The 24128-nt window shown below is 40.8% G+C and overlaps 1 pseudogene; it reads right to left on the bottom strand.

Moving 5' to 3' along the window:
* Positions 1-3331: 3331 nt before the first annotated feature.
* Positions 3332-24019, bottom strand: LOC131532161 (protein-glutamine gamma-glutamyltransferase K-like; annotated as a pseudogene).
* Between the last annotated feature and the right edge of the window lie 109 nt (positions 24020-24128).

Here is a 24128-nt window from a genome sequence, read left to right as displayed (position 1 = left end):
GATCACAGCTTGACTTTTCTCCAGAGTGAATTCGTAGATGATGATCTTTGACGCTCTCTGCCCGTGTGAAACTCTTTCCACACTCAAGGCAGGTGTACGGTTTCTCTCCAGTGTGAACATTTAGGTGATCCTTAAGGTAATGTTTACCAATGAAACTCTTCTCACACTGAGGGCACGTGAACGGCTTCTCTCCAGTGTGAGTTCTCATGTGAATATTAAGTCTTCCTTGGCGTGTGAAACTCTTTCCACACTCATTGCACGTATAAGGCTTCTCTCGGTGTGAGATATCGTAATGCGTGTCAAGGTGTCCTCTTTGTGAGAAAATCCTCCCACACTCAGTGCATGTGTACGGTTTCTCTCAGTATGAATTTTCAGGTGATTCTTAAGATATAGTTTAATATTGAAACTCTTTCCACATTGAGGGCACAGGAAAGGCTTCTCTCCAGTATGGACTCTCATGGATCTCATCATCGCTTGGTTCTTCATCAGCTGTGGTTTCTCTTTTCATCTCCGTTAGGTTCCTGCAGTCCTCTAGCTTCACTGAGCACATCTTAAGTGGTGTCTGCTCTTCTTCAGCGTTACAGTCTGAACCCAAAGACTCTGTGGAGATTTGATCGGTAGATGCATGACTGCCACACACACTCTCTTGAGTGTCAGTGTAACAAAGTAAACTGAGGCTGATCTCTGAGTCCTGTGTGTTTCTGGATCTCCGTTCAGAAAGCTGATCTCTGATGCTCCAGGCTGAATCTGTTCCATCAGTCACACCCACTGGATCCTTTTCCATCTCCTAAGAAACAAAGAATCACAGTGGCAATAAATTTATATAACGACTGCCGCTCCTATTAAGATTTAAAAAAACTCTCCATCAGTTACGCCTCCCTTCTGCTGAAAGATTTACGTAATGAAACCATCAATATCCAGCATGGACAGATATATTATATCCTTCATTTACCATTTTTCCATTTTAAACGTGCTATTCTTAAAATTATGCGGGTTTCTTCGGAAACTAGCACTGTCTGAACTGTAAAAATGTCTGCTGCTGCTGCTTCGTTTACTTTACAGAGGAGTTTAAACTACAAAATCGGACATTACTGCCACCTATTGGGACTATGGTCCACAATCACAGCAGCGTTGGAAAACCTTTGTGAATCATTTGTTTCGGGACAGGGGTTCAAGAGTTTCAAATTGCTAAAGTCACGTAATTTCATTAACCAAGGTGTGTCTTTTACTTGATCTCGGATTAGTTTTATTTGTGTACATTTTAATGAAACATAAAAGACTGCTGTCTGAGGTTGGCCCGTTTACACAAGCTCTACATAAAGTAAACAAAACGCTGTAATATACACCTGCAAATTAATAAAAGACCACATACTTCATATGTAATGTTGGTGAGTTGTTAATTGCATTTAATACCCTGCTGAAAAAACAATAGAACCCTGCCCAAAACACAATAGAAAATGTAATGGTTTTATTGGTTATAATGGGAATTGTATTGGTTTTAATGGAAACCATGGTGTCTACTGGTATGTGATGGATTCTATTGGTGGGATGTTAAATCCTATTGGAAAATGCCCAAAACACACTACAAAAGGAATTTTGTAATGGTTTTACTGGAAAAACTAATTTATAATGGTATTTTAATGGAAACCATTAGAATTTCTGTGATGGTTTCTATTGGGCTTCTATTGTTTTTTGTTTTTTAGCAGGGTGGGCCCAGGCTTCGTGTTCAGCTTTTCCAGTATCCACACTAAGCTCCACAGCGTCCAGAGCTAAGAGTCAGTCAGTCAGAGTCAGAGATTATTGTCATTTTGTTTATACATCCTGTACACAGAGAAACGAAACAGTGTTCTTCTGGGGTCATAGCGCTGCATAAGACAGCAAATGACAAGGACAACAAAAACAAAAACAAACTGTAGCTACATGGCTTAAATTATATTAAATAGGTTCTGTGTTCATCTGCTTCTCTGCTCTTTTTACATAGACTATCACTCTATATAGACTATCATACAACTTAAATATGAACTTCTATCTACTACTTAATATATACTATCATTTATTACAAAATATTACAATATCTTATTTGTAAACATCATGCGTTTTTCACTCATTACAGTTAATGTCATGAAATTAGCAAACTAAGCCAGTAGTAGTAGTACTGACAGTCAAACATGGCTGAACGCATAAAAAAAAAGGAGGATCCGATTGATTCAAACTCAAACTCACTAGCAAAAAACAGGTCAAAAGATCTATTCATTTTCGCTTCAGCATCGCTTGTAATGATTTTAAAAAGCTTGTATGGGTGAAATGGAGCTTTTAGAATCAGTCAAATTGAAGATTCGTCAAGATTCGTGAAACGCACTTACGAAGACCTGATCTGAAATTATGGTTCGCGAATCATTATCGGGACTTTCGCAAATTATTTGATTCAGATCGGAACTTTGGAGCACGTATCGCTAATCATTTGATTATATCGAAACTTTTGAGCGAGTTCACGAATCATTTAATTTAGATCAGAACTTTGGAGCGCGTAACGTTCTTTCTTTCTTTATTAAACAGCACAAAACATAAAACCATTAAAGCAGTACAGTTATAAAAACAAAACAAAGAAAAAAGAGAGAAAAAGAGAGATGGCTTCATTATAGTAAAAGTGTTTTAGTGTTTTGTATTAATTACCATTTGTATAATATAATAAAGAGAGGTTTAGATCTAGTAAATGTTTGTTTATATATGTGAAATTTAGCTAGCAGGAAACACAAATTAAGTAAGTTATATTTTGCTAGGCCTATATTCTCTTTTGAGTAAACAATCCAAAGAAAAGATCTTTAAACCCGCTGCTGTAATGTTGTTGGTTTTACATAATCAATATTTTGTAATTATTGTCTGATAATATTTTTATGCTAACATAAAAGCTCTCTTTATGAATGTTTGCTACCATAGCTATAAATAAACCCTTTAGATTACACAAAACTGTGGTCAAAAGTCTATCAATGCAAAAATGCTCTTATGTCCCCACCTATATCAAAATCAAGCCTACACCCAAGGCTAAAAAAAGAGTTAAATAAGAACTTAAAAAAGAGATGAAAAATAAGAACAAACAGAGATTGAACATTTAAACACTGATGTCACAAGACTAAATAATGGTACAATCAATTTCTGAGATATACTGTAGATATTTGAAATCAACACACAAACAAACCCAGACAGACAGGATATGAATAAAACATGAAAGATCTTTATTGTTGATTTACATGAGTTTCATATCAACATACTTGATTATTGATTTATTTTTTTTTACTCTAAATGACCATTTCATTTTGTAAATATTCTTATATCCTCAAGATAACTGAGAGCTTTAGCAGGCTTCACAATGACAGTGCTTTTTACTTTGGTTTGACCACAATATCAGCGACTCCGTGCACTTGAGTGAGCAGACGGCAGTCCATCGATGCCAGGAGCTTCTGAGGACCAGCGACGGTGGGAACAAACTTCTCCGTTAGTGTAACCGTCGCATGCTTATCCACATCACTGAGAAACACAAATAGATTATAGACTTTCTGGAAGCTTTTCACTCATTTCACTCATATTTATTGAAGTGCAGCTCACACACATGAAGCAAATTTAAAGTGCATGCATGTCGCACCACAAAATGCTCTTAAACACTGAAAGACTTACCCATACGCGATCTTTCTGACACTCTGCATTCCCAATCCTTCTATACGGAACAAAACATTCCTCAACACTTGTGACAGTGGGTTCTGGAACGTGATCTTGACTGTCAACTCTTTACCCACCACAGCGTCCCCTTGAGGCTGAAACAGTCAAAACACAATCAAAGGATGTAGATTTTTAAATGAAGGACACTTAATTCTCAAATCTCATTTGCATTCCTCATTTGTAATTCAAATGGTACTTTTAGATGCACTGAACCAGGTTAAACATCAACAGATTTGACAGTAAGAAAGATATAAGAAAGTTTTGTGCTTGTTAAACGTCCTAGATAAAGACTAGAGGATCACCGACGACAGTGATGATGAGGTCTGGTGTGCGCAGCCTGAAGTTGAACTGTGTGGCCAGAATCTGTTGGGTCTCGTTGACCCGTCCGGTGACCGCGAGCATCAGAGCGCCCTGGTCCACCAGATGGTTCATGTACTCTTTATACTGCAGAGTCAAAGGAATAGTCTTGGCTGAAGGGAGAGAAAAGGAACATGGCATTAATGATTATAATGAAATATTTCAAGGTAATTTTGCACAGTACTCCAGTCCATTTTGCTCACTGCCCATAATCTCAAACAGGACTGCAAATTCAATTAATCCCTCAAACATGTGCACCAGCTTGAGTACTTTGTTTTGTTTTGTGTGTATGTGTTTTCCCTCTAAAAAAAACACTAAATTTAAGGAAAACAGATGCAACATTAACATTAACTGGGATCCATAATCCATAAAGTTGATCAAATTGTTGTTCATATACAGAAATATTCTATTTAAAAGTAAGCATTACCACTTTTAGATGCACAACATTTTATCATCTTAACTTGTTTTCCTTATTTACACCTAAAAAAAGAAGTACCTTGGGGGTACATATTATGACTCTGAGGTACTAATTTGCACCTTTTAGAGGTAAATAAGGCACATATATGTTCTTTTAAGGGTATAAAGGTACAATTTGTGAATTAAATTGAACACCAACTACAAGCACGTCTCATCATCAAGTGATTTTTGAGAAATGCAGCAACTAATTCAGACATTTTGGGGCACAATAACCAGAAAAACGTCTCTGGTGGGACTGTAAAACTCCACTCACTCTCTTGCGGTTTAAGGGTGAGAGGAATCTGGTCCTTCTTCACAGTATTTTTCAGCACGCCGGTGTAGTACATGACCATCACCTCATACAGCAGACTGGCCGTGCGCTGACTTGAGCTTTTGTTCTTCAGAACGATGGAGAGTTTGGCATCTTCACCGATACGAGGCCCTGCCCCGTCCATGACGATCTCAACGCTCACGTCATTGCCAGTGGGGGACGGATACAAAGTCGGTTTGGAGCCGAAGCGACTGGCCCTTTCCACGGCAGTGCGCTCCTCCCATGAACCTGACGGACATGATTAAACAGAAAAGAGGAGTGTGAGCTGCTGCTTTTTTGGAGTATTATCTCTAAACCCATTGTTCCAAAGTGTGCTGCTTACATAGGGATCCAACTCAAGTTATCAACATAAATTGCTGCTTCCAATGTTTTCTAATTTTCAGTTTCCTACCCTTATGAAAATTAACCATCGTTTTATTATAGTAAAAAAGTGTAGTAACCATGTTTTTTTTGGCATATTGATTACCATATATATTCACAATTTTAATACCATGGTTTAACTATGGTTAGTGAAGCAAAACCATATTTAATTTGTGGTTACTATGGTTTAACTATAGTAACCCTTTTTATCTGGAGAAAAACCATGGTTAATTTTGTAAGGGTATTTTATGAATTAGTTTTAATTTTAAGATTTTGTCATGAATTCTGTGCATTTTAAGTTCATATATTATGTGGTATATTATCTGTTTTTATGTGAAGTACTGTGCTTGTTGTAATGTTGTTATTATTGTAAATCACTTTGAGTTGGATTTCTTGCATCAGTGATATTATCCTTAACTAAAACTAAAACTAAAACCATAAAATATTTTTATTGACTTGAAATGAAATAAATGTTAATTGAAATAAAATAAAATAATAAACAAAGCAATTCCAAGAGGGTCCTCACACCATAGGTGCTCGGGCCCTAAAAATAAAAAAATAAAAATAATTTCAGCTAGTAATTTCATATTTTAGTTCAACTTGAAATACTAAAATGACTAAATACAATTTCAGATTTTCAGTACAATTTTGGACCAGATGAAAGTATTTTCTTACCTTCTGGGTATTTGTACAGGTGTGTGATGTCCACACGAGCATCAGATCCTACAGCTTTAGTACTGATGCACTGACCGATGGAGCTCTTCTCCACATTAACCTGACTGAAGCTTCCATCGGGTTTCTTCTGCCAGTAGATCTTATCACTGTTCACCTGAGACACACAGTGAAGTCATTTCAGCCTTTCAGAAGATGTTCTGAATAAAGTGCAAAGTTCAAAATGTCACCAGACACAAATGAGGGTGAGAAGAGGTTCATATGAAACACTCACTTCGGCAAAGACAAACGGAGTGTCGAATTTCAGGTTGACTTGTCCGTTGCGGACAGCGGAGACAGAAGTGGGACCGCAGCGGTACGAACCCTGGCTGGGCTCCTGAGGGGTCGCGTCCACCACCTGCCACCCGCCGTAACCAGCCGGGAGGTCCGGACGGCTCATCCAGGACTCGTTCCACACGTGGAAGTTCCTACAGAGAAAGTTTATTGAAAGCGTTTATTGTTGGTCTGCAATTTGCAAAAATAAAGCTGAATAGGCCTAAAACAAGACCTGAAAGGTTTTTTCTTCTTACAAATAGTGAATTGAGGCACTTTACCTTAAAAAAAAAAAAAAAAACAACAACAACAAAAAAACAATCATCTAAATATTATAAGGGCAGTTTGCAGGAAATTATTAAATAAACATTTAGCAAATATACTAAAAAAATAACTTTAAATAATAACTGATGATACATTTCTATATTCCAAGAAATTTCAAGAAATTAAGTTATTGCTTAATGTTCTAAAGCTAGCCATTTTAATGCCAGGTTATTATTATTTTTGTTTGTTAAATATTAGTTTAATGAACATATTTATTAGCACCCAAAGAAGTAATAGTAATGGTAATATAACTATAATTTCAATAATATAATATTATAGCTTTTATAAATATTTAAAATGAGTTTTGTGTGTTTTTGTAATTTTTAATTGTTGTTTTTTTTTTAATATGTCTATAAAGTTTTGATTAATTTTATTTCAGATTGTCATTTTAGTACTTCAAGTCAAACTAAAAAATAGAAATGTTGATATAACTATGACATAAAGCATAGTTATGTTATTTTTGTTAACATTTATTGTATTTCAAGTGATTTTTTATGGTTTTACTTTCAGTGAAATATAATAACCCTGATATCATGTTAATGTAAAGTGTCAGTAATGATGGCTGTATATGAGAACTGTCAGTTCATTGATCGTCAACATTGAATTGATAGTCTTCCAAGCATAAGTTTTGCTGATCAGAGAGACTAAGTATAACATAAACCTGAAACTGATGCCATTAATGACAATAAAATATCGTACCAGACAGAATCGCTGGTCTTGTCTTTGATGATTTCCAGCTTCTCATCAATATAAATGTCTGTGGTCAAGGAAAGGTCCGTGTCGTGAGCCGAGTTGAAGTTGGTCACACAGCGGGTGGGAATACCAAGACATCTTAACACTGAGAGAGAATGTTATTTAGATAACATTTTCTTCCTAAAAACATGATAGAAATTTATTTTTAATAGAGTGATAAAAAGAGAAATCCAAACGTACCAGTATTGGTGACTCCTGCATAGACCCAGCACTGGGCGAATTTGACAGGCTTCCTGAGCTGTAATACTGTCTCAGGATATCACCGCTGCCGCTCCAGGCGGTGGGAGACGTCCCACCCTCATAGCTGTCCTTCCAGTTACCCATCAGAACACCGTAGTCATCGTTGGAGTTCACCTGTCACAGAAGAACAGAAAAACTTCTCAAAAACAGGTGCTTTTCAGCTCTTTAATCACTTTTCTGTTCCTCACAAGAAAGACAGTCTACATGTTGTTTTGTGTCCTGTATGAACACAAAAGGTTCGCATGAACCTAAAACTACCACATGCTGGCTACTGTAATTCACCTTCTCAAATCATATACATGATTTCTTATGAATCCATGTGAATGTGACTCACCAGAGCAGATACCATTCTGGACACGATCACTGGATCTCTCCATTCAGTCATAGCAACCTGACCTCTCTCCAAAATGAACAGACACGCTTCCAGGATATCCTGTTCAAACTGATAAAACAAATGCAAAATAAAACAAAAAATCATAATAATGGAATTGATCAATTGAAATAATTTTATTATATTAATAATAAAAATAATTAATATTATTGTTATTGTTAATTTGTTTTTGTTTATTGTTATTGTTGTTACTATTATTATTTGTTATTTCCATTATTATTATTGTTCTTATTACTTAATTATTAGATTTATAGATGATAATAAATATGAAAAACAATTGCATGGCAATGATGACGATGACGATGATATTGATGATGATGATGGTGATGATGAAATTAACAATAATAATAATAATAATAATAATAATAGCAACAACAATAATAATAATAATTATAGAAATATAGATAATAATAGAATCTGTTCAAACCGATAAAATGCATAATAATAATACATTTAATTAATAAAAACAATATTCACAACAACAATAATAATAATAATGAAGATACTATTACTACTACTACTAATCATCATCATCATCATCATATTACATCATATAATTATAGATAATAATAGAATCTGTTCAAAACTATAAAAATGCATAATAATAATAACGATAAATACATTTAAAAACAATAATAATCATTACAACAACAACAACAACAATAATACAATTATAGATAATAACAGATCTGTTCAAACTGATAAAATAATAGCATAACAATAATAATTATTATTTTTATTATTTGCAAATTCAAACTATAATAATAAAAATAATAATAAAAATCACTGTTTCCACACCTGGGCAAAATTCCATGTTCTGGTTCCAATTTGCTGCTCGGTTCCGTAGTAAATTCTGCCCATGCTATTCAGGATATACTCTTTCCTTTCTGATTCGTCATCCAGATACACGGCATCATCTGAGGAAAGACAGATGAATGTAGTGCTACTTCATTAATGCAAATGAGGGAAAAGTGAGTGTGATTGTCCTGCATTGACTCTGTACCTTCACACCAGGGGTTGAAGAGCATGTATAAATCGTTGGGGCTGCAGGGGAACAGCAGCTTGCCCTTCGGTGAGAAAGACTCCACCGTCACCTTGTAGCAGCCGATGGAGGCGGTGGGAAGTGTGTTGACCGCCAGCCGCACACGTTTGTCTTCCTGCTCCACGATCTTCATCTCCCAGCGGCCGTCTTCCAGGATGTCCACTAACGGGACAGAGATGTGAATCCCAGTGCTACTGCTGAAGATAGGCTCTGTGTCAAAAACACAACAAAGACATGGAAACCCACTGTCAGAAGAACACATCTTAATGATTTAGCTTCAATTGAATCATCTGTCAGTGACTCGGCTGGAGATCCATTAAGAAAGGAGACTCAAGGAGCAGCTGGATTAGACGGATTAGGTCACATAATCACTAGTCCTGGTTCAAACTCAAGCACTTCATGACTCACATCCATCACAAATGAATCCAGATGAAAAACATAGCACGAAATAAAAATGCATGTTTTATGAGCTTCCACATAGATATCCAACAAAACACCAGTTAAAACAAGATCAAATAATTTTAAATGCACCTAATTGCCTGATTATGATTGTGGTTCTGATTTTTTTTTTTTTTTTTTTTAATACTGAATGCATATGATATGGGCTGATTATTTTAATTCAAGTTGCTCCTCTGATACTGATTTTATTTCTGATTCTAATTTAATTCTGATTTTAAAACTATTTTTATAATACTTATTTTTATAATAGTATATTAATTTGATTCTATTATAAAAGTAATATTGCAATCCTGAATTAGTTTTTATTTGTATTAGTTTTTATATATTTCATTTTTATTTTAGTTAAAGTTTTAGTCATTTTATAATTTTTGTTTTTTTAAAATATGCATATATAGTTTGTATTCATTTATATTTCAGTTTTAGTTATTTAATACAGCAGCAAGTTGAAGTATACAAAAATGAGAAATGTTGCATTGGCTATAGTAGCTGAAATAAAATAAGTTCAATAAAAATTGTAAACATTTTATTTATTCCAGCTTATTATTCTATTTATTTATCAGCAAAGTTTTTATTTATTTATTTATTTTTTTAATTGTTTTAGTTTTATTTAACTATTAATACCCCAGATTTTGATTTTGATTTTGTGCTGATTCTGCTGATTTCTTTCTGATTTAGGTTCTTCTGCTACTGATTTTAACAGTAATTCTGATTGTAGATGTTTTCACAGCTATCTGTAGAGAAATGTTGCTCAACACATCCCTAAATCCAATTATTCAACAAAAAAAAAACATACTATCAGAGGTGCTTGTACTTGTTATCTTGCTGAGATGTCTGACCTTTAGTATGTGTCAAATTAAGATTTTAAAGATAAAATGAGTCATTTCTGAGCACCTCGTGAGTTGAAATGGAAAAATAATGACTGTTGTCAAACAGGTTGTGTGAACGCAGCTCACTCACCTAACTTCAGCTGCAGCTGCAGACTGTCAGATTTTGGGTTGAAGGGTCTGGAGAACTCGATCCACATCTGGAAGGTCTGTCCTCTGCGGATGATCAGGTTGTCGCTGAAGTAAGCGCCTGTGTGATGCTCGCGTCGGTTCGGCCCATCCTTGGATTCCAGGAGGTCGACGGAATGAACCGTCAGAAGCATGTCTGTGAATGAGAGGAGAAACGTTTACATCTCCCTGAAAGCATCAAATCTCAGTGTTTTCCCAACAGTAGTGAACTCTTTTTTATGTAAATGAACTGCACTAGTCTCCCTCATCCTCTTCCTCCTCACCTGATGCCGACGGGGTCTCAGCTGCAGGAGCTCTGGCAGTGGGCCCTCCAGACATTTCTACAAGTAGGCTGAAGGATTGATAGAGAGAAAAAAAACTAAATATGTTAAATGCTTTTTCAATCAATCAATCAATCAATCAATCAATCAATAAAAAATATAAAATTAGATTAATAAATATATATTCTATTTCTAATATTTTAATAAATTCTAACAAATAAATGAAACTTTGAACAAAAACTAAACACACACACACACACACACACACACACTGAAGGATTAGGTCCCAACCTATCTGATATGCAATTTCCTGACCGATCCTCTAACAGGAACGAGAAGAAAAGGTCAGACAAAATAGAAATTGACCAAGTGGTCCGAACTTGACTGAGCCAGGACGGTCACCGGGGGAAAGTACCTAAAACTTCTAACAACATCTATCCAAACAAGAGGTAATTATGCACTTGTTGATTGTGAGCTACATATGGATGATGGAGATGTAAATTATGAGTTTTAGACCTTTATACCGGTACATAAATGCAACAACACACATGCATATAATAAAATGCAATAAATAAAAATTGTGAATAAATAAAAAATTAACAAATACAATTCTAATGAATAAAAAAACAAAATATGTTAAATGCTTTTTCAATCAATCAACAGAAAATAGATATAAAAAGCTTAATAATTATTTTGATTCTAATATTTTAAACAATTCTAATAAACAAATACAAATTTGAATAAAAATAATTTGTGTGTGCTTATAATAAAAATGTAATAAATAAATAAAAATCTGAATAAATAAAATGTAATAAATGCAATTATAATAAAACAAATAGAACTTCTAATAAAATGCAAATGAAATACAAATGAATATTAAATAAATAAAAGGAATTTTACTGCTTTTAATTATTTATTTAAATTTCACATCCTTCTTTAATATTAAACAATATGTTAACAAATAAGTAAACAAGATTGAATAAAGAAATAAGATAGAATGAATGAATGAATGAACGAATGAATAAAAAATATTTAAAAATTATAAAATATAAATAAGGTTTGTAACTTTGGATAAAAGTGTCTGCCAAATGAGCAAATATAAATGTAAAATAAATATATTTAATTATTTATTTAAATTCCTCATCTTTGCATTTAATTCCAGGTTTACATTAGATTTGATCTTGAGTCATAAAATACTTGGTTCACCTACACTAGCAGAGGAAAGTTTGGATGTACTTGATTGAATGTAAGTTCATCAAGATTTAAACAAACTTTTCATCCGAAAAGGCTTCTGCTTACATGCTGTTTAAGTTTAATTTTCTAGACAAATATCAATTGTGCCTACATACGATTTCTTTAGTCAAGCCAGACAGAGAAGGAAGTGTTCCTAGAATGCACATTCAGCACTTTAAAGTTATTAACATATGGAACATTGTCATAGTAAAGAATCAGCAGATGCATTCAAACATCTAAATTGCTGGTTTTCAAATACTTCAACAAGTCTTCTACTGTTATGTTTCCTCAATGAAATGTCATGGCAAGGCCTGCTGACCAATCATTTGAACTCATGATTATCTCATGTATAATAAATTCATATAGCGATTAATGACAAACTCTTTGTCTTTGTGACTGTGAGCATTGCTTCTTTGTGTACAGCCATTACCGGAAAACAGCTATTTTAACGCTCCAAAAGCGGCACCTAGTGGCAAAAGTGGACGGGCAATATGCTACTGTTTCAAGTTGATGTCAACATGAAACAGTTTAAGATTCGTTTTAAAAACGACTCGTTTCAATTATTCAGAGTCGACTCCTTCTTACAACAACAACAACAGACAATAACTTAATAGACGGTGCACTTTCAGATTTAAAACTTTGCAGGATATTTTCATTCACTTAGAGCTGTGTTACACACTGCATGAAAGGTAATTTTCAAAAATCCATAATAGGGCACTTTAAAAATAAAGGTTCCAAATAGGAATTTTCAGAGTGGTGTCATAGAACAGGGTGTCAAACTCAGTTCCTGGAGGCCGCAGCCCTGCAGAGTTTAGTTCCAACCCTGCTCCAACACACAAACCATGTAGTTTTCAAATAAGCCTGAAGGACTTGATTGGATCAGGTGTGTTTAATTAGGGTTGCATCTAAACTCCGCAGGGCTCTGGCCCTCCAGGAACTTTCCATTATGGAATGGAAAGATTCCATGGATGTTAAAGGTTCTTCAACGAATCCATGATGCCAATGAAGAACCTTTATTTTTAAGAGCATATAATAACTTTAATTTTTAAATAATCAATAAATAGGTCTCAATGTCAAGCATATTTAAATATAAATGCATATATAAAAATATATGGATCGAAGTTTAATGATGTTTTAAATTATCCTGTTTTGTAGTTTAACTAAGCTTAATCGGTTTTATATGAAGTATGTTAGAAATAATGTTGACAAGACTTATGATGACCTAAACACTGAAACATTTACAGTTTTGTTCTCATCTATATATTCTGAAGGTTTTTATAGAAGCCTGGTTTTACAACATATTATTCCTAAAAAAATTATTAAAACTAACTGTTGATAGTTAGTTAGAAATGTTCTGTCACGGAGTGAAAATAAATATCCAAAATCCCTTCTATAAAAACATTTGACAATCAACAAAATGAAACAAAAAATTTGAACTTGGCTTTGTCCAGTGTTCAGATTCATTTTCTGGAAATGCAAGTTAGTGCATATTGAACTACATAATGCCTTATTTGCATATACTTCAACATAGCATATGAGAAAACTAGCACATTATAAATTTTGCAATTCTTAATTTAAGATATTCACCTGTTGTTTTGCCTTAATGCAACAATGGTGCTATATATATTTTCACTATATTCATTTTGAATAAACTCGAGCTGTTGATCAATTAAGCGTAATGTTTATAATGAATTCTTAACAAAAAGTTATCATAAATGCAATATTTGTTACCTGTGTGTCGGTGAAGTTCAGGTGCTCTGACAGACCGTCTGGTGTTTGTTCTGGTGAATGTTTGGCACTGAAGCACCTGCTCGCGGCTTTTATTTAAGTGTGTGTTGACACTCCTCCTTCATTACGGCTGATGAACAACATTCATGACACTTACAATCCAGAAAAGTGGATCTCTTTCTTCTGTTATTGAATTGAAAATTTTCCAAGAAAAACAAATCATCATGAATCATGAGCATCAGAATCAGATCAAAATATATGAATCACAAAAGCAATTAAGTCATACAAACGCCATGACAATGAACACATTTCTGCTGCCTGAAAGCAATTACAAATTTGATCAACAAGAATATAAACCTTAAAATTGCATATTATTATTATTGTTTTTGTTGTTAAGCATGCAGAAATGTCAATATAATAATAATAATAATCTGTTTAACAAGAGTATAGGCATTATTATTATTGTAGTTGTCATTTCTGATGCCTTATTAATTTGAATACTACTCTAACGTCATTTTAAATAATAATAATAATACTAGATTTGATTATTGTAAACAATAATAATTTTGTAATATGTATATATATATATATATATATATATATATATATATATATATATATATATGACCGTTATTATTATTGCCATTTTGAAGCCTTATATATGCTAATGCTGTAATTTTAATAATAATAACAATAATAATAATGTGCAATTTTAAGGCCTATATTCTTGTTAAAATTATTATTATTATTATTATTACTGCTTTTTATTAATAACAATTTCTAAACATGGTAAAATGTTTTTTTTCATATCACTTATAAACTTTATTTTTATTTTTATAACAATTATTGTTGTTTTGTTTTGTTTTTACTAATGTTAATATTGACTTTATATCTACTTAAAAGTGAAGTACATTATTTCTGCTCCACTAGAGTCACTGTACAAAAATCACAGAGGTATGTACCGTTTCACATATTTCTGTAATATTCTTCACCATTTTGTAGTATAAAATGGTGCATATTAAGGCCTAGATATATCTATATTGGCATATCTAACCTTTTGAACCTTCACACCCAAATAACAAATAATCACACATATTAATATTAATCAAACATGCTTCCATAAAGCCCTCTGATGTCTTACATAAGGTGACACAGAAGAAGAAAAACCTGACACATTTCACAAAAACACAAAAAAAAAAGTGAAAAGGAGGGATGATATTAGTATGAAGAAACAGAAAAGAGGTGTGTGTCATTATTGTCATCAGTCTGGTATAATAAGAGCTGAGTGTGTGTGAACGGGTGAGTCGATCTGGGTTATGCTGTCATATTCATAACAATTACACAGATGTTTATCAAACTCTTTCAGGCCAAATGATTGACCGCTTTACAAGTAACAAGCTACAGATGAGGTTTGCATATTAAAATAATACCATATCTGCTTTCACCTTCTTCTCAATGCCATTGGAGCAGAAGTACACACTTGAATTGATTGTTATTGTAAAGAAAAAACAAGGAATTTTATTAAATGTAAAGTAAGATTAAAGAGTGAAACTAATTTACTGTCAAAGCCTTTGAACTTATTGTTTGACCACTTTTATCTGTTTTTATATGGATTTGTAGAAGTTTTAAAAACTTCAGCTGTTTTAAGAGGCATGCAGATCAAAACATGTTAAAACATTAAGAAATGTACTTTATAAAATAAATGGCTAAAAGCAATCAAATTCTTAAAGTGTCTGCTAAATTCATAAATGTAAATGTAAAATTATTATAGACATAATAATTGTGTAAAAAAACAAACAAACAATTTAAAAATAACTTCTCTTAAAGGCTATATCTGCCATTAAAGGCCATTAAAACTGGTGAAAAGAGGGGAACATATTTGGGTTACTTCCGGCTTCGCTACTGTTCGGACGCTCTTGCTTACTGCTCTGCACTTTGCTCCCTGTTTATGTACTTTTCTCAGATTTTTCTAAGATTTTAACATCAGCAGATCATCACAGTGCTCAAACAATACAGTCACAAACACCAAACTAAAGACTTTTTGGGACTGGAATAATACTACGAAAAATAAGACTCTTTGCCTCCCACTGCCAGGAGCTTACATTCCAGAGACGAGAAAACAGCTGCCGACAAACAGACGAAAAAGAAAATGCCTCTTGTGGAATCTACTTGCTGCATGAACTGCCACAGACTTCTACAAAGGATTGCGGTTCTTGAAACAAAGTTACTTGTTGGACTTCCAAAACAGGCGGAACACACAGCAGATCGTCATCATGGACCCCCTCAGCATACAGCCGGTGAGTCCTGTGAATCTAGTGAATCTCAACAGTTTATACCAAGTGTAGAGGAACAAGCTGAAACTGATCGACAGACTAATCGATGGCACAAACAGGGAGCGGGACCCAAAGGCACTCGAGACATCAGATTGTCACGAATATCTCGTATCCTCTACCCCAGATACGGCTATGACAAAGCTTGCAAACACTGGTATTCTACCACCCCCTATACATCTTGAGAACAGATTTGAAGCATTAATGAATGTGGGTGAGAAATCCCCAAATGTGACTGAACATAGATCAGCCAGCAGCTAACATTGCTACTAACAGGCGCTCAAGGTCGAGCAGACAGCAGCATTCAGCTCAGAGCACCGCTGAGCCCAGGACTCTGATAGTGGGTGACTCTATTATCAGAAACATTAGTAGCAGGACTACAACTACATGCTGCTTTCCTCAAGCAACCGTCTCTGATGTGAACAGGGAACTAACATGTTTTCACGGATGCTTGGGCTGAATACATGGCTACAAAGAACCTGCAGTACAAAAGGAGTCAACTTCAACGACAACTTCAATCTTTTCTGGGGCCATAGACAACTGTTTAAACTGGATGGCCTTCACCCAAACAATCTTGGTGCAAGAGTACTAAAGGACAATATCTGCTTCTCCCTCCATCGTCCTTCAGTAGTGTGTGCCAATCCACTCAACCTGAACGGTACACACACACACCTGGACAGAGTATGAGTGACCGCAGGACTTCATATCAGCTTCCGAGTCATCATGTGGTTGAAGAATCCCACAAGGACACTGATAACGCCAAGCAGCCACAATAAGCACTGCTCATGGAAACTATACCGGCCCTGCCCTCAGAGCTCATCACAGACAGACTGTGACGTACTACAACAGCTCCAAGACTCAGCACCCAAGGACGACTTTCTGGAAAACAGCCAGCACTCCAGTGTAGTACATGGCCATCACCACATACAACAGACTAGCCGTGCGCTGCTTTGAGCTTTTGTTCTTCAAGACGGTGGAGAGTTACAAGGTCCATGATGATCTCAACGTTCACAACGTTGTCGGTGGGGGACAGATACAATGACTGCAATTTTTGGACAGTTCTAAATGCAGTTTAAACTTTAACTTGTGTGAATTTTGTCATTTTATATCTGTAAACATTAAATAAGCATCATATTAAATACATACAATTAAATAGTCTACAGTCCATGGCCCTGCAGATCTGTCATGATTAAACAAAAAAAATATTATTATGGCTGCAATTACAAATAAAAAATGATTATTAAATTAGACAACAACGAATTTCATTAATAATTAGTTGGGTCTGTGTGCTGTGCACAAAGAGTTTTTGTTGAGCTCACTTTACAGTAAGAAAAACGTCTTGGTTATGTATGTAACCCTCATTCCCTGAGAGACCAATCCACTTCGAGTGTAACTAAACGAGCCAATGGACATTGGCATGCGATCATTGCATCCAGCTGCCGCTGATCACAGCGTGAGTATAAGAGGCAGCGGGTGCACCACATTAATTCATGCTTTCACTGAGGATCCGAGCCGGTGACCCGGCCGCTCAGCGGTGGTACAGCGACTGTGGCGACGGGACGTGACGTCTCCGTTCCCTTCTTCAGGGAACGAGGGTTACATACGTAACCGAGACGTTCCCTTTCAGTCGGTCACTCCGAGTCACGTCGGATGACCGACGAATTGGGATCCCTACCAAAACGCCACAGGAGCTGCCCCTTCCAGTGCCCTGTGTAGGCCTCCTGATCCTTCCTATAAGGCAGACGATAGGACCGGGCTCTACACAGAGAAGGTCAACTACTGTTGTTCCTTGGACAACCCAGACAGTAGGACTTGGATAACACTGGGAAGTGTGCCCTTCCATTTGGAAGAGGCACACTGCGGAGTCACCTCCTCCCCGAGGGGGTTAAGTGGCATTTAGACATGTGAAGTAACCCCATAGGGTCCTATTGCACATGGAAGTCTCTGAGATGGCACAGGCTGCATCATTAGAGATGGCAGAACGTGGTCTGCCAGAGGAAACACGGCTCTAATAAGCATACCGTGGAATACACATATGGGATCCCGGCAGGGTCTCTCATATGGGCACTAGCCTCACATCAGATTTCAAGAATTCATTGGCTGAAAGGCCTGGCGCCGGACGCTCCGCCACATCCGGACGCCGGAGTGCTGGAGGACTCGACAGGGTTTGCCTGGTTAAGGAACTCTCTGGAGAATTAGGCGAAAGAATGCCGCAAGCCGACTCTGAGCCGGGCCTCTCAGTGCCACTACCCGTTTGAGGTGAGAACACAGGAGGAAACCGGTTCGACACGTAGGCTATAAAACCTAGCGAACGTGTTAGGAGTCGCCCAACCCGCAGCTCTACAGATGTCTGCTAGCGAGGCACCACGAGCCAGCGCCCAGGACGATGCGACACCCCTAGTGGAGTGAGCACGCAACCTGAGCGGGCAGGGCACACCCAAGGTGATGGCATCCACTATCCAGTGGGCCATCCTCTGCTTGGAGACAGCCTTCCCCTTCTGCTGTCCTCCGTAACAGACAAAGAGCTGTTCTGAGGTCCTGAAGCTCTGAGTTCTATCCACATACTGTCGCAGTGCGCGTACAGGACAGAGCAAAGCTAGGGCTGGGTCTGCCTCCTCCAGGGGCAGCGCTTGCAGGTTCACTACCTGGTCCCTGAAGCGAGTGGTAGGAACCTTGGGCACATAGCCGGGCCGGGGCCTCAGTGTTGCACTGGAGTCAGCCGGCCTAAACTCAAGGCACGATTCGTCGACCAAAAATGCCTGCAGGTCCCCGACCCTCTTGATCGAGGCCAACGCAGTCAGGAGTAGGGTTTTCATAGAGAGAAACTTCAACTCGACTGACTGCAAAGGCTCGAAGGGGGCAGTTTGTAGGGCTCTTAGCACCAATGCCAAATCCCAAGAGGGTAGGGAGGGAGGCCTAGGAGGGTTTAACCTCCTGGCCCCCCTAAGAAACCTGACAACCAGATCGTGCTTCCCCACCGACCTCCCCTCTACGGGGTCGTGGTGAGCGGAAATAGCAGCAACATAAACCTTAAGGGTGGAGGGGGACAGCCAACACTCCAACCCTTGTTGCAAAAAGGAAAGCACGGCTCTGATCGAACATCTCCGGGGGTCCTCACGGTGAGAGGAACACCATTCGACGAACAGGTTCCACTTCAGCGCATAGGCCCGTCTTGTGGACGGTGCTCGTTCTGAAGCGATAGTGAGAGCTACCTCCTGGGGCAGATCACCTAGAACCTCTGCGTCCCGTCCAGGGACCACACATGGAGTTTCCACAAGTCTGGACGCGGGTGCCAGAGGTGCCCCGTCTCTGAGAAAGCAGATCCTTCCTCAGAGGAATTGGCCAGGGAGGGGTTGTCGCGAAGAGCATGAGTTCCGGGAACCAGGTCCTGTTGGGCCAATATGGAGCCACTAACAAGACCTGCTCCTCGTCCTCCCTAATCTTGCACAGTGTCTGTGCTAGCAGGCTCACTGGGGGGAACGCATATTTGCGCAGGCCCTGGGGCCAGCTGTGTGCCAGTGAGTCCGTGCCGAGAGTTGCCTCGGACAGGGAGTAGAACCACTGGCAGTGGGTGGTTTCTGGAGATGCAAACAGGTCTACCTGAGCAACTCCGAACCGACTCCAAATCAGCTGGACCGCCTGGGATGGAGTCTCCACTCCCAGGAGTGCCGCCGAGACAGCTCGTCGGCCGCCTGATTGAACACTCCTGGGATGTGGATGGCACGAAGGGACCTCAGATGCTTCTGACTCCAGAGGAGGAGGTGGCGGGCGAGTTGCGACATGCGACGGGAGCGTAAACCGCCTTGCCGGTTGATATACGCAACGGTCTCAGTGTTGTCCATACGGACCAGAACGTCCTTGCCCCGAAGGCGCCCTCTGAGGTGGCTCAAGTCAAGGCGTACTGCCAGCAACTCGAGGCAATTGATATGCCAACGCAGTTGGGGACCCGTCCACACCCCTGACACTGCATGCCCGTTGTATGTGGCTCCCCAGCCGGTGGCCGAGGCATCTGTGAATACGACAGCATGCCTGGATACCTGCTCCAAGGGCACTCCTGCCCGAAGGAACGAGGGATCTGTCCACGGGCTGAAGGTTTTGCGGCAGGCCGGTGTAATCTGAACCCGGTGAGTACCGCGTTTCCACGCCCACCTCGGGACTCGGCCATGGAGCCAGTGCTGAAGCGGTCTCATATGGAGCAGACCGAGCGGAACTATCGCCGCATCTGCAGCCATATGCCCCAGGAGCCTCTGAAAGAGTTTCAGTGGGACCGCCGTCCTGCATGATAAAGTCTTGAGGCAGTTCAGCACTGACTGAGCACGTTCCTGGGTGAGGCGTGCTGTCTGGTTGACCAAATCCAACTCCATGCCGAGAAAAGAGATCCTCTGCGTTCGCACGAGTTTGCTCTTTTCCCAGTTGACACGAAGACCCAACTGGCTGAGGTGCCTGAGCACCAGGTCCCTGTGTGCGCACAACTGCTCTCGAGACTGTGCAAGTATGAGCCAGTCGTCGAGGTAGTTGAGGATGCGCACACCCCGTTCTCTCAGGGGAACAAGGGCCGCCTCTGTGACTTTGGTGAAGACGCGAGGCGAAAGGGACAGCCCGAAGGGCAGGACCTTGTACTGGTATGCCCGACCCTCGAACGCGAATCGCAGGAATGGCCTGTGTCGCAGGAGAATCGAGACATGAAAGTACGCGTCTTTCAGGTCGATTGCTGCAAACCAATCTAGGGGACGGACACACCCAAAAATGCGTTTCTGCGTCAACATCTTGAACGGCATCTTGTGAAGTGCACGGTTCAAAACTCGCAGATCCAAGATCGGTCATAACCCACTGCTTTTCTTGGGCACAATGAAGTAAGGGCTGTAAAAACCCGACCTCATATCGGCTGGAGGGACCGGCTCTGTCGCGTCCTTCGCCAGCAGGACTGCAATTTCCGCACGCAAGACAGGGGCATCGACAGCCTTGACTGAAGTGAACCGGATGCCTCTGAACTTGGGGGGATGCCGGGCGAACTGAATCGCGTAGCCGAGTCTGATGGTCCGCAGGAGCCACCGAGACGGACTGGGGAGCGCTAGCCAGGCTCCGAGAGACCGTATCAGCGGGACCAACGGGGCCACCGACATAGCCGCGGTGAGGCAGCGAGGTGGAACACAGGGACCCGGCCCGGAGCCTGTGACGGCTTGGCCTGTGATGGCGGGGGACGGGGTCTGGGTGTGCAGTGTAACACTCACCTGATTCCTCCTCGTGAGGGAGGAAACACAGGAACCCGTGCTTGAGGCTTGTGACAGCCTGGCGTGTGACGACTTGAAGCGGGGACTCGAGTGCTACCGCCCTTACCTGGTTCCACGAATGGGCAGGAGGGGTGCTCTTGGGCAACCCACTGCTGCCTGCTGGTGAGAGAGGAGAAGGGAAGTGATCCCGTGATGCAGTGTTCACCACTCTCCTCCTCTTGAGACCCAGAGATTGAGGAAATCGCTCTTTTATTGATGTTTTGGGTACCGCTGGCTGCTGGGCCAGCGGCGGAACAAAAACAAAACGAAACAAAAGATTCTCCATCCGGCCCTCCTCCGGGGGAGGGAGTGGTGCGGTCACCATCTCCCGACAAGCAGTCTCCACCATCTCTGGGTCGCCCGTCTCAGGGCCTCTTGCACTTGTGCTTGCCACCAGGTTTGGCGGGGGCCTGGACGGGCTGGGCGTCCTGCCTGCGACCGGCTCCACGACGCTGCCTGGTGGAAGGCTGCTGCGGCTGCGTGGGAGCGGGGGCAGCCGAAGGGGGGCGCCCACGGCGACGAGCAGGCTGAGGGGCTGCAGCCGGAGTGGAAGCAGCAGGTTTCCTCCGGCGCATGATGTGTTTGATCACCTCAGTCTGCTTCTGGGCTGCCGAGAACTGCTGGGCAAAGCTCTCGACAGCGTCGCCGAAAAGGCCGGTCTGCGACACGGGAGCATTCAGGAACTGTACCTTCTCCTGCTCCCTCATGTCAGCAAGACACAGCCAAAGATGGCGCTCCTGGACCACTGTGCGGTCACCTTCGTCGCTCGAAGCGTGAAGTCCGTCGCAGCACGCAGCTCATGTAGAACCGCCAGGTCATGACCACCCTCGTGCAGGTCTTTCAGGGCTTTGGCCTGGTGGACCTGCAGTAACGCCATGGCGTGAAGGGCAGAAGCCGCCTCCCCACAGGCTCTATAAGCACTGCCAGTTAGACCTGACAAATACTTACAGGCCCGCGAGGGGAGACACGGGTCACCCCGCAGAGTGGTAGCGGCTGTTGGACATAGTTGCATGGCCACAGACCGCTCCACAGAGGGGATGCCCACGTACCCCAAAGCGGCTCCACCATCGAGGGTGGTGAAGGGGGAGGAGCCACAGGATTTGTTTCAGGCAGTAAAAGGTGCCTTCCATGATCTTGTGAGCTCCTCATGCATTTCCGGGAAGAATGGCACCGGAGGGGGGCGCTGAGAACCCCCGCCGAGAAACCACTCGTCCAGCCTCGAAGGATCGGGACGCGGTGGAGGATTCCACACGAGCCCGACATTCTCTGCGGCCCGGGAAAGCATAGCCGTCATCTCTGGGTCTGGCTCGGACAACGCTACCACACCCGAAGGGGGCAACGCAGCCGGGTCGTCATCCCCGGAGAGAGAGGACTTGCCCTCCGATGCAGCGATCGACATCTGGTCGTCAGAGGGGGCACCGAAGGAAACATGCGGTGCACTCTGTCCAGCAGAGGGCCCAGCGTGCTCTTTCGGCAGCTCCACCGGCTGCGGAGTGCTTGAGGGGTGAGTAACTTCTCATGGGGAAGCCCTCACTGTCACCCTCAGATCACCTCTGACTCCACCGGATACAGCGCCGCCCCGGGAACGAACGCTGGATCGCGGCAGAGGCAGAGGGACTCCGCCATGTTTGACATAGCGGAGTCTATTATGCAACTCCGAGATGGTCATGTCCCCACAAGAAGAACATGAACCATCACATGTCCAGAATGCCCAGACACGTGAGGCAGCGATCGTGACCGTCCTGAGGCGCCAGGAAACGACCACACCCAGAAACGCACGGGTGATAAGACATCTTTAAATAGACGCGATCACCCGTGTTGCTCTTTTAGAAAAATTTGCTCTTTATTAAGTGCTGAAGCATGCAGGGGAGCTGGCCACCACACACTCCTAGTGTGACTGTTTTCACGGGAATCGACCTCTTCTCCCGTGAGACCGCGACCACCGCTGCTGCGCTGTAACGCCCGCACTCGCTCGCTCTTCTCACTCGCAGGATAGGAGAGCAGCAATGATTCCCCGCCGCTCGGCTCCGAAGCGAAAGGATGATTTAATGCGGTGCACCCGCTGCCTCTTATACTCACGCTGTGATCAGCGGCAGCTGGATGCAATGATCGCATGCCAATTTCCATTGGCTCGTTTAGTTACACTCGAAGTGGATTGGTCTCTCTGGCGAGATCCCAATTCATCGGACATCCGATGCGACTGAAAGGGAACATATAGTTTTTGAGTATAAGGCATAGCATATATGTAGAGCAAGTGACTTTAAAAGCAACTCTGAAACCATCTTTCTTGCATCAGATACTGACCCAAAATTGTGTTTTACTGATCACAGCTTGACTTTTCTCCAGAGTGAATTCGTAGATGATGATCTTTGACGCTCTCTGCCCGTGTGAAACTCTTTCCACACTCAAGGCAGGTGTACGGTTTCTCTCCGGCGTGAACTCTCATGTGCACATTAAGAATTCCTTTATGCGCAAAACTCTTCCCACACTGAGTGCATGTGTACGGTTTCTCTCCAGTGTGAACTTTTAGGTGATCCTTAAGGTAATGTTTACCAATGAAACTCTTCTCACACTGAGGGCACGTGAACGGCTTCTCTCCAGTGTGAGTTCTCATGTGAATATTAAGTCTTCCTTGGCGTGTGAAACTCTTTCCACACTCATTGCACGTATAAGGCTTCTCTCCGGTGTGATATATCATGTGCGTGTCAAGGTGTCCTCTTTGTGAGAAAATCCTCCCACACTCAGTGCATGTGTACGGTTTCTCTCCAGTATGAATTTTCAGGTGATTCTTAAGATATAGTTTAATATTGAAACTCTTTCCACATTGAGGGCACAGGAAAGGCTTCTCCAGTATGGACTCTCATGGATCTCATCATCGCTTGG

This window comes from Onychostoma macrolepis, chromosome 23, assembly GCF_012432095.1.
Source record: "Onychostoma macrolepis isolate SWU-2019 chromosome 23, ASM1243209v1, whole genome shotgun sequence".
In the NCBI taxonomy this organism is placed as follows: domain Eukaryota; kingdom Metazoa; phylum Chordata; class Actinopteri; order Cypriniformes; family Cyprinidae; genus Onychostoma; species Onychostoma macrolepis.
This window is presented reverse-complemented; position numbering and strand designations above follow the sequence as displayed.